Here is a 12,749-nt window from a genome sequence, read left to right on the forward strand (position 1 = left end):
GCCACTGGAATCAAGCTATCCTGGCCGAAGATGGGTGACACCCCAAAACCGCTCATAGGATGCTTGTTTCTGGTCCAGAGAGGACCTAGCTTGGCAGTTCGGTCTGGACTGTTCCCATGAGGCCTACAGGCAGAAACATGTTGACCTCTTTCACAGCGGTGGGGGGACACTAATATCCCCAAGACACCGTACACTTTCTTTTAACTACCATATGGGTGCCGGCACTAATAAATCGTAGCCGACACCGGTAATGGCCTTTTAATTCACTCCTTTTTTTCCTTTGGGCCCCCACTTAGTTTAGAAGTGCATCCCTGTCGTCAGGTGTATGCCCGCCCTCTATCAAACCAAGTTTTTAGAGGGAGAGGACTGGGCAATGATGAAGCATGACACCTGGTGGTGTGCGAGACCAGTCCTTCACTTTTTGTGAGATGTCAGCACTCGCAATTTAAACACTGCACCCACACTAGAAACACAAACAACTGGTAGCGACTCATTGTGGTATACAGTTTATGTTGGAGGCTGTCGTCTACTAGTGCCTCGTGCCTCTGGTTCCCTCAGTCCAGATTTATCTGGCTCTTGTGGTTACACTGGTCCCATGAGGGACAGGTTCAAGACTGATTTGCATATGGCCAGGTTTAAACTGGGGTGGCATGGTGAGCAAAATAATGATGGATTTAACCCAGATATCTTGACTGGGGGGAATGTTTTGATTTGTTCTGCATTCTGTCCATCAATTGTGTGTTTTTTGCTTTGCCATATGGAGCAGCAGCTACAACCTATGCAATCTCATCACTAGTAATAGGGCCAGAGAGCTGAGCCCTACCATCGAAGTTCAGCTGGGGGAGGGTAACCATGTCCGAAAAGCTCTAAATCCGAGCCCCATCTGCTGCTAACTATGGGGTGTATAGGTGGCCGTCGAAGGTCACAAAGGTGCCCCTGATCACCTCTGGGTGGGTGACTAGACAGCCCTAGGAGTCTCTGATATCTGAGACTGCCACTGCAGCCTCCGGTTGGTGGTAGCTGGGCCACATGTAACCATTCCAGTATTTCGCCCTGTTCATATTGGCAATAATGAAGTTTATGGAGAGTGTGTTCTTTCAGAGTGGTGAAGAGGCCGTTGAGGGACAATTGCGCTTTTTCTAAACTCCTCAGTGTAGAATAGCAGCGGGTCTGATCATAGATTGACTCCTCGAGAGAGACCTACTGCTCCACCTGATGCCTGTTGTGGAGATCCATGTCCCACATAAGCTGCCCCTGAGGGTAGCCTTTGCTGCAGACCAAAGATTCCACACAGATTCCACTGAGACTTCATTATCGCCCAAGTATATAGCAAGGTGAGACTACAGAAGTCTTTGGTGATCAGCAGAAGTAGGTATTGAACCTCCAGGGTTTCCGTATCGGGCGCACCATGTTAAAGTTGAGTGAAAGACAAGTCAGAGCGTGGTCTGAGAGTGAGCCCTCCAGGATACAGGCAGCAGCCACCACTGGCAGGAGAGCATGCAAGGGTAAAATATACTCCAGCAGGGACTGGGTGCTGGGGAAAGGTGGGTATACGATTTGTCGGCCAGATGGAGGAGGCTCCAGATGTCCAGCATGCTGTGGTTGTCACAGAGGTTGCGCATATTGACCCCGTCCAGGTTGGCTGGCCTGTCACATGGACGTGTTCGGTCAAAAACTCAGGTGCAATGCCAGATTCTAGCCCCCCAAGAACCAGAGAGTAGCCCATAGGGGCATAAACTGAGCCCACACAGATGACCCAGAAAAGAAAACTGGTCTGCGTACCCTAGCCGCAGAGGGTGTAAAGGGGAAACTAAGTATTTGGAGCTGAGAACCTGTCCATCGCCCAGAGACCTTGAAGACAGGCCAAACTGGGAAGACTGGCGGAGAGGAAAAGATGGGGAATAGCCCTTGTGAGAGAGTTAGGAATGGGAGGGGGAGGTAAAGGAGACTCCCTCAGTGTGCTGGGGAGAAGCTAATATAGGATCATGGGATGGTAGGCAGGACAGAATGAATAAGGTGGGCTCCAGCACCCAGGATCCTCGCAGTGGCAGCAAGGGGCAAGAGGGTCCCCCAGGAGATGATCTGCACCAAAACAGTCCTCCCTAATAAGTTTGGCCCCACCCCCATAGTTCATGGATCAGTGGAGAGTGTCCAACAAGCAGGGGGGACTAGGACATGCCAGAATTGGGCAGGGGCCTGGTGCTACATGCACATCACAGGGCTTCTATCGCACAACAATCAATGAAAAAACACGCAGAGCCATGACTGAGGAATATACAATGATAATCAATGATGCCTAGCAAAAGATGGGGTTCAAGTAACAGAAAAAACATGCATCGTGTAACAAGCATCCATGAACTTACAGTCTAAAACATGCAGCATTCCCCCACCAAAGAGGAACAAGTAAGACCTGCAACATCAACAATAAACTTAGTTCCCAACATGGAAAGTTTAAAACAGCAGGCCAGAGATAGAGAGAGAGGAAAGCCTCCCCACAACCACCTCCTTACCCCAGAAAGACAAGTCCTAGAGGAGGCGTGAGGCCATGATGTGATGGAGGGTAGCCCCCGTGCAGGCATGACGCCACAGCGGGGGGGCATCCTAATACTAGACCAGTTGGTGCTGTATGCAAGCCTGCAGGCCCGTTGTCTTCCTTAGCCAGATCAGGAGACTCTGTGGTCTTCAGCAGGGAGCAAAGATTTGTCCCTCCAGATATCTGCGAGTTTTTCTCCCCCTTAATGGCTCTATCCTTGCTGGTGCAGGAGGGTTCAGGGAAGGGCCGCTTCTGTAGTCTGCCCTCCCTGCGCTGCTGGCCTGATGCCTTGGTATGACCACTTCCGGGTCAATTGAGTTCACACAGAATGCAGGAGTGAGTCGCGGCTTCAAAGAACATAATAAAACGAAATCGATTTTATTTCACTACCTCAAGTTTCAAGAGCAGGAAAAGACTTGCAAGGTTACCAACAAAGATCAGAGTTATTGCCTTAAAGAAACAGCACCTTGTTCCTGTGTGACAACTACTGAAATACCAGAAAGAAAATATGTGATTAATACAGAGACAAATTTTCAAAGAATTCCCAAAGAGACATATGGTCCTGAGGAGAATTCCCTGGCTACAGGAATTCGAAACACGTCGACCACGTTTTGTATAGGTTAATCAAGTCAAGTTATTCGACCAATAATATTTGAAAAGTAAAACAAAGTTTCTGATGGCCCACGATAAATGATAAAATGTTGTTTTTGTATTTAGGTTTGGTAGCTCTCTTTGAGTATTAGATTCAGTTTTGAGACTGTTCCCCTTTAGTGGGTTCAGAACGGTTATAAGAAATGGTATGACTGAATGTATGAATGAGTTCACTTTCCAGAATGAATGTCACTACACTTGGTAGATTGAGGAGAGAATGAGGTGTTAAGACATGGTGATTTATATGTTACGCATTTATATGTGATGTTTTTTTGGGTTATTTGTATAGTGATTTTTGTATCTAAAAATATTCAAACTGTGCATAAAAATTAGAAAAGGTTTATAAAAAAGAAAAAACCTTTTGAAATAAATTGAAAAATTTGAAACCGAAAAGTGGTCAAGGAAGATTAGTTTTGTTTCCATCTTTCAGATGAAATAATGGAATAGGTAGCAGTATTGGAAACTGTAGTTGTTCATTGGGATGATCAGGGCCCCTTGAAGGGGTGGAGAAAATGGGCAGGAGCCGTGTCCAGACAAGAGTCCTGCAGGGAGTCCAGAAAGGCATTGAGGAAATCAAGAGCCAGGAAGGGCTTGGAGCAGCCCCCCATGGTAGTCCACATTCTCGCAGATTCTAACAGGCAATAATTAATGTCCACTGCAGAGGTCCAGAAAGGCCTGATGTTTTTCATTGGTTTCCTTGGAGTAGTCCCCTGCAATGTGAATCTCATGGCCTTTATAGTCAAAGGGGCCATGGGTGCGGGCATGCAGTCAGGATCAGGAGGATCTGAACATGGCTTAGAAAACATGCAATGAGTGGGCGGAGTTTTTCAGCTAACAGGGTGGTGAGCTTGGTTTCAATGGGCGTGTTGACACTCCCGGAGAGGGTGAAGGTAAACCCCAGGGGGCAAGTAAGTGTGTCACACAGGAAGAGCCCAGCACTGTCCTGCCCCACCAGCTCTGGAAAGCCAAAGAAGCGGAGATTGTCTCTCTGGCTCCTGTCCTCACGGTCCATGATCTTGTCCGTGACTTGATCCTCATAAGGGCCTAATTACGATGGCGGTGGGAGCACCAGTGTCAGGCCGTCAGTTGCGGTCCCATCGCCATCCAGCTCACCTGAACCGACTGCAGCATTATCATGCAGGCGGTCGGATCACGCCTGACGCGGGAAAGACTGCAGCATCTGACACGATCAAGGATCCCGTCACTGCAGCGATCGGACTCCTATTCCCCACAGATAGGGGGTGCCTGCTCAGGCACCGCCGTAGGGATTAGGTTGTCCTTTCCACTGGCCCTTTCATGGCAGTTAACCCGCCATGTAAGGCAAGCGGAAAGTGACTTGGGGGTCTCTAGAAGGGCCCTGTTCCCCCTTGGGCCTCCTCTATGGGCCCGGGGGGCACCTATGGTTTCCTCTACAAATACAGGCACATTGTGCAGGGATATGTAAGATGTGTATATTTTGTACTGTGGAGTGTGCTGCAGCCCGTAGCACATGCTGCAATGCAACTTGAAGGCGGTTGCATTGTAATGCGAACAGTGGGACGACTGATTACTAGTCGGGCAGTCCTGCTTTCGCCATGGTGCTGGTTGGACATAAGTCCAACCAGTATTGTAATGAGGTCCTAAGTTCTTTGATGTACCTAAATGTATTTTCTACATACCTCACTACTTCTATAGTCTTTTGCAAAGAAGGATCTTTCAGCTCCATTAATCTTTCTTGGATCTTCATGTTACTGGTTCTATTGATAGATTATCTCTAACTATCTCCTCGTGTAAGTCTTTAAACCTACATGTATCAGCTAATGTCCCTAATACAGACATATACTGCTCAAACGTCTCCCTCCGGAAATAAGCTCTGGAAAAAAACTTGCCATTCAACCAGTATATACGTTTTTCCTGTAATTACCCTTCAGTGCTTTCATAACCTCAAAACACTCTTCAAGACTTGTTTCCCCTGATTCTGAACCATCGTCACCTTCTCCTTCTTGGTTAAAGAATGTAGCCCTTACAGGTCTTGTTAAGGTCTTTAAAACCTTCCTGCCCTCCACACCTAAATTGTGTTTCAATAATGCAACCTTCTGTGATGACACAAACATGTACCCCCAACTGCCTCAAGGTTTGTTTCAAAGTACTCCAGCCGCTCTACCCACACCATAGTAGGGGCCCAGGATTTTATAAAAACTTGGGAGTAACAGCTATTTGCTGTAATCTGGCTTTTAATTGTCTTGCCTCTTTAGGGGTGTGAGGTGCATCACCAGAAAACAGTGCAGAGTTAGCTGGCTGACAGAATGCTGTGTCGAAAGGTGGGTGCAATAGTCCTGTAGATTGATGACAAGATGTATACGGCATCCACTTGTAGTGATGCTGTCTAGTTGATGCACGTCACGTAATGACGTGACGTGCGGCGGCCATGTTAGGGCTGCGCGCGCAGCGCGAGGCATTGGCGCGAACAGCCGAGAGAGAGGCAGCAGCGGCTCAGCGCTCCTTAGGCATTTATATAGTAATAAACACCTGTTCAACCACAACTGTAGCAGCGTCCTCATTGGGGGAAAGACTAACATTACAATGGCGACGAGGGTAGGATACTAGACCCCCTACCCCCCACAGAGAACTAGATCACCAAGGAACACACCAGCTACCGGTGGCCGAGGGACAAGCAGTGAGGAACAGAACCACGGGAACCTGCAACCAGGAGGCACAGACGGTCAAGAAGAGACCAGCAGTCTCCACGCAGGTACCCCACCCTAAGGAGCGTGGCAGAGCCCGGCATCCCCCAGGAGGGGTGATCATCAGCCCAAGGAGGCTACCCAAGCACCAGAGACATCAAGCGACGCACGCTTGAACACGCGACAGGGAAGACCGTGCTGGATCCCCCACACAAGATCGAGGGGGCTGACGAAAGTGGTCCCCACGGTCGCGCAGGCAAAGGAGAGCAGGACAACACGCCGGGAAATCCCAGAGGCCAAGGGGGCGCGCATCCCACGATCGAGTGAGAAGATGAGCGCGCAGGCAGGGTACGCAATGGCGCCAGTGCAGTTCCTGCCCAGACCAGGAGAACCGCTAATGAAGTGGGAAGACTGGAGGGAGTACATCAACAATTTCATAGGAGTCTTGGAGGATGAGAATGAAGAACAATTCAACCCCAAGAGGAAGAAACACATCCTACTCCTCAACCTGGGCCCGGAAGGCCTGAGAATTTACAAGAGCCTGGTCCCAAAAGAAAGAGGAAGCACCGACGGGGACGTATATGCCCACGCCATTGAAGACCTGAACGAGCACTACAGGCCGGCGGTGTGTGTCTCAGTGGACCGGTTCAATTTCCAGCAAAGGAAACAACGCCAGGGAGAGACGGTGGAGGAGTACGTAGCGGCGCTGAAAAGACTGGCATCCACATGCAAGTATGACAATTGGGAAGAGGAGTTCATCAAAGATCAGGTGGTGATGCACACCACGAGCACATTGGTGCAGGACAAACTGTGGGCCAGTGGGGACACCACTCTAAAGGAGGTAATGGTAATTGTCAAAAGGGCAGAACTGGCGCGCAGGTGTGCGGAAGCAACGAGGAAAGAGACTACCCCCAATACCATGGTGAACAGAATATATGAGGAGGAGCCCCGCAGGGACAATAGGAACAAGGGATCATCGGTGAAGGGGTCCAACAAATGGCAAGGTAACCCAGGCCATCCAGGGAAACAAGCGGGAAGCAGCAAGAAATCGTGCTATCGGTGCGGAAGCTGGTCCCACGAGGCACACGACAGGAAGTGGCCAGCATTTTGCGCCAAATGTCTGTACTGTGGGATAGTAGGCCACTATGAGAAAGTGTGTCGGAGAAAGGCCTCGAAGAGCATGGTAAAATATGTCGGTCAGGACAGTGAAGAACAAGAAGAGGGCGCAGAGGAAGACGTCGTCACAGTCATCTACATAGAAGATCAAGTACTAGGCGTGGACGGTCAAGTGCTGAGCGTCGACGGCAAAAGGACGATGAAACCGGTCCTGGAGATGCTGATAGGCGGAATACCGATAAAGGTGGTGGCTGACACGGGCTCGCCCTACACTATCATCCAGAGAGCGGTATGGGAGGAGAGTTTTGCACCACACCTAGGCCCAGACCTGGAGAAGTTGGACATCCGCCCAGTGACGTACAACGGGGACCGCATTCCCATGGCGGGATTCAGACCGCTGAATTTTGAGTTCCGAGGCCGGTCCGCGTTCTGCAAACTGTACATATCCGAGAAAGGACCATCGGTCCTAGGTTGGCTTGACCAAGGCGACCTGGGCATCAAGCTGGACCCAGGGGGCAAAGAACAGATACTTCTCACGGAATTGGAAACCTGGCCTGACCTAGACAAATGGAAGGCAGAGTACCCCAAGGTCTTTGGAGGCACAGTCGGGAGGATGGAGAAATTCGCGCACAAGATAGTCCTAAAGGAAGATGCCACGCCAGTCGTCCACAAAGTGAGGAATGTTCCTATGGCGGTGAGGGACGCAGTGCAAGAAGAACTACAGGATCTGGAAAGGAAAGGGATCATCGAACCCATCACGTGTGCGGAATGGCTCGCGCCCTTGGTGGTAGTGAAGAAGCCAAGTGGGAAGGTCAGGCTGTGCGTCGACCTGCGCGAACTGAACAAGAGCATCGTGGTGGAGAGATTCCCTTTGCCCCGGATTGAGGAGATGCTGGCTAGAACCAGGGGGGTCAAATGGTATTCGACCATAGATCTGACCTTCGCATACCACCAGATTGCCCTGCACCTGGAAAGCCGAAAGCTCACGTTCTTCATCACTCCATTTGGGTGCTATCAATTCTGCCGCATGCCGTTCGGGCTAGCCTCGGCGGCTGCGGTGTTCCAAAAGTTAATGCACCAACTGTTTAAGGACACAGACGGAGTCCAATATTTCCAGGACGACATCCTGGTAATGGGACGGGACAGACTGGATCACGACAGCAAACTCGGAAAGGTACTGAAGATCCTCGAGAGTAAGGGCATCACAGCCGAATGGACCAAGTGCCAGATAGGAATGGAGTCTGTTACTTACCTGGGACACGAGATAGGGATGCAAGGGATTACCCGGAAGCTGACAACGTGAGGGCCATCTATGAGGCGCCACCGCCCTCCGACAAAGAAGAAGTCCGATCGTTCCTCGGAATGGCGGAGTATTATAGTAAGTTTGTGCAGCACTTCGCCTCCAAAACACACCACATGAGGCAGATGACCAGAGACAACGTAGAATTCTGCTGGTCGGAGGAAGCGCAAGGAGAATTTGAAGTCATCAAGAGAGAGGTGGCCGGAGCAGTACCACTCCAAGTATATGACCCCCAGGGAACCACAGTGCTCACCACGGATGCCAGCGACAAAGGGCTGGGTGCCGTCCTTATGCAAGATCGAGGCCAAGGTAGAATGGAAACGATCAGTTTCGCATCCCGCACGCTGAGTGAGACCGAAAAGAAGTACAGCGTAATCGAGAAGGAGATGCTGGCGGTCGTGTGGGCCATGACCAGGTTCAGGCAGTTCTTGTGGGGCACGCGATTCCTATTGAGGACAGATCACAAGCCCTTACTGAAGGTGCTGACGTCCAGCGGGCATGCAAGTGCCACGCCAAGAATCTCGAAGATGACCCTCAAACTGCTAGAATTTAGGTACGACGTGGAGCACATCCCCGGCAGCACGAACAGGGTGGCAGACTATCTGAGCCGAGCAGCAGCCATGGAACAGAGTGGAGGAGACCAGGCCGGGGCAGAAGAAATGGTGGCACTCATGGAAGACCACAAGACAACCATAGGTCATCAGGAATGGAAACAAGCATATGGAAAAGATCAGATCCTGGAGGAGGTAAAATCATACATCACTGGGGGATGGCCAGACAAAAGACATACCCGAGGGGACCTCAGCCCATACTTCGAAGTCAGAGAAGAGTTATTGATGGATGACCTAGGAGTGTTTGTATATAGAGGGGAGAAAGTCATCCCCCCGGCAGAAATCATCCCCAGACTGTTAGACATGCTCCATGAAGGACACTTGGGGATAGGGAAACTGAAACTAAGGTCCAAGCAAAACTACTGGTGGCCAGGGATGGACGTAAGGGCCGAGAGGCACATCAGAGACTGCCCACAGTGCCAAGGGGCAGACAAAACGCTCAAACCACTGCGCCCAGCTCTTGGTAAGTTTGACCCCCCGAGGAACCCGTGGGAGGAGTTGTCAGTGGACATACTGGGCCCTATCCTCGATATGCATGGAGTCCAGAAGTATGTTTGCGTCCTTGTGGATAGGTACTCGAAATGGCCAGAGCTGAAAATAGACGAGGCGATGGATATGGAGACAATCATAAAGTTTTTGGCCGACACGTTTGTGAGGGAAGGCATCCCGAAGTCCATCTTAAGCGACAATGGTCCCCAATTCAGATCAGAGAAATGGAGCAACTTCATGCGAAGAAATGGGATTCAGGCAAAGCACACGTCAATATACCACCCGGCTGGGAATGGACTCGTGGAGCGATTTAACAGAGTGGTGATGGGCTCGGTGCAGGCAGCCATCTCCAACAACAAGGACTGGGAACGTGAGATAGAACACATGGTGTGGGCGTACAGGATCACTCCCACAGGTACAGGGTACAGCCCCTTCCAAATACTGAGGGCCCGTGAACCATTCACCCGGGATAACCGTGTCTGGAAGGAAAAGGTCATAACAAGCGAATGGTCTCCTGCTGTGGTGCGAGCCAACCTGGAAAAATGACAAGCTACTTACTCGAGACACTATAATAACCGGAAGAATGTGAAAGAGACAGAGTTGGAGAAAGGGGAATGGGTACGAGTAAAGTTGGCCACACTACGGAGGAAGGGAGACAGTAAGTACAGCAAGCCCCTGCAAGTCAAGGAAGTGATAGGCAGAGCAGCTTTGCTGAGCGATGGGAACGTGTGGTCACAGGACCGCATGGCAAGATGCAACAGAGTGCAACGATGGGACCAGGACGGAGAAGAAGTAGAAGAAGAGACTCAAGAACAAGAACGGTCCAATGGAGACGTGGAGGTGAGCAGAGGAGAACAGCGAGGGGAGAGGACTGAGAATGGTGATCAGGGAGCAGTGAATGAAGCGGACATGAGCAGACGAGATGGAGGCGCAGCCGCGCTTGAAAGCGGAGGAAGGAACGAAGGGACACAGGAAGGAGTGATTGTGCCTGCCCCCCTGAGAACCACACGGAGTGGTAGGGCAGTGATCAAGCCCTCAAGATTTCGAGACTTTGATATGAACGACGGACAGTGAGTTAAACGTTGTTTGGGAAAAAGGGGAGATATGTAGTGATGCTGTCTAGTTGATGCACGTCACGTAATGACGTGACGTGCGGCAGCCATGTTAGGGCTGCGCGCGCAGCGCGAGGCATTGGCGCGAACAGCCGAGAGAGAGGCAGCAGCGGCTCGGCGCTCCTTAGGCATTTATATAGTAATAAACACCTGTTCAACCACAACTGTAGCAGCGTCCTCATTGGGGGAAAGACTAACATTACACCACTGGAAGACCCTCTATGCAGAGCACCAGAAGAACACCATCCAAATTGTCAACAATGATTAACAAAAATGTCAGAGCGAAACCCTTTGATAGAAATGAAGAACAGTTTACGGTCATCCCGGTTAATTAAATCTTTGCGCAACATCGAGGGTAAAGGAAAAATTTAAATGCAGTATGAAGAGTGTAATGTTAAACACCTGTGGTTGTCAGTTGAGACGTGAGCACTGTTGGCTTCAGATGCTGATTTCTGAATCATTAACATGGGATGTCAGAAGGAGGTGTGCTGATAGAGCTGCTCTTCCCTTCCTCACTCTCCATCCTTGTGCCTCACACTGCTCTTCTCTTCTCACTCTCCTTCCTTCTGCCTCTCGCTGCTTTTCTCTTCTCACTCTCCTTCCTTCTGCCTCACGCTGCTCTTCTCCTCACTCTCCTTCTTTGTGCTTCATGCTGCTTTTCTCCTCACTATCCTTCCTTGTGCCTCATGCTACTCTCCTCCTCACTCTCCTTCTGCGTATCTCATGCTATACTTCTCTTCACTCTTCTTCCTTGTACCTCCTGCTGCTCTTCTCACTGTCCTTACTTGTGCCTCACGCTGCTCTCCACCTCACTATCCTTCCTTATGCCTCATGCTGCTCTTCTCTTTTCTTGTGCCTCACACAGCTCTTCTCCTCACTCTCCTTCCTTGTGCCTCATGCTGCTCTTCTCCTCACTCTCCTTCCTTATGCCTCACGCTGCTCTTCTCACTCTCCTTACTTGTGCATCAAGCTGCTCTTCACCTCCTCACTCTTCTTCACTGTTCTTCATTACTGCTCCACAACTAATAATTCCAATCCCAACATAATTCCACTACACACCACATACATAAACTCCATAACACAGGGGTAAAAAAATTGCAGTTTACAGCGCCAAAAGATCGAAATCAAAAAACTACCAAACCTAGTGCATTTCCATTGCTTATTTCTAATCCTCCTGCTGTAACACCTGTATTTGCCATCCCATCCTCATCACCACTTTTAAGATGCTGACGCTGGGGAAATGAATAAGTAGTTTTATTTAGCACAGAGCAACAACCCCGGTCATGTCCTCTGACTCCAGAACCACCTGCACTCCCTACATCGGATTCCACAATCCAGAATACGATGAGGATCAGGAGAAAGATGTGCCTGTCAAACATTGCATTCGTTTGCCTGGATGATGAGTGTCTGAACTAACTCTGCCTAATCGGCAGCTTTTTGCACTTTAAAGTCTTGCGATAGAAAACTAATATTTGTACACCCTGTGTTGCTTGTAGGTACATTGTGTTAGTTCTGGTTGTTTGTTTAATTAAATGTTTACTGAAGGCAATTAATTGTTTTATGAGCTCTCTGTTTGCTATGAATTCTAAGGTAGCAATTATATTTATTGCCCTTGGCAAGGAAGCCTATACCCGCATAGTGTTCTCTGTTTTAATGTGTTTGTGATAGCACAGTTGTATTATTATTTTTTTTTTTACTTTTGATAACTTAGTTATACGATTATCCTCGTTGTATTTTCTTTCTTTTCTCATTTTAAATAATTAATACAATGGCTTTTGTTCTGATTTCATCTCTGTCTTTTATTCCCTGTGCATTTTTCTTTTTGTTGCTTTTAGTAGAAAAACAATTTAATATTATTGAAATATTCAACCAAAAATATATATATATATATATATATCCACATACGTACATGGTGGAGTTTTATTTGAGCTCATCATCATCCTTTTGTCTGTTAAAATTGTTATATACAATTTTCATCCACTGTACCTGATAACATTTTGATTGTGCACAACATCCTTCAAAATAATTCCCTTTAGTGCCAGTCAAAGTACGTCTGGCATAAGTACAATCAGAAATGAAACGTACTTCAATTAATGATCACAACCTACACACTTTATTTGGATTTATAGTCTCTGTGACTCAAAGTAATAAGTGAATCAATGCGTGCTGCTTCGTGTGTGGGATCTGCCACTGTCCCTGAGAACAGATCACTGGAAAGGGTGTAGAGAAAACTCCAAAACCTGTAGAAACGCACAGCCAATGATAAGGTTTTAA

The 12,749-nt window shown here is 48.9% G+C and overlaps 1 protein-coding gene across 2 annotated transcripts in view; it reads left to right on the plus strand.

Moving 5' to 3' along the window:
• Positions 1 to 12,749, plus strand: part of LOC144770433 (sulfotransferase 2B1-like) — a 668,739-nt gene that overhangs the window by 158,489 nt on the left and 497,501 nt on the right. The gene's annotated exons all lie outside the window — the stretch shown is intronic.

The sequence above is a fragment of the Lissotriton helveticus genome, chromosome 7 (assembly GCF_964261635.1).
Source record: "Lissotriton helveticus chromosome 7, aLisHel1.1, whole genome shotgun sequence".
Classification (NCBI taxonomy): domain Eukaryota; kingdom Metazoa; phylum Chordata; class Amphibia; order Caudata; family Salamandridae; genus Lissotriton; species Lissotriton helveticus.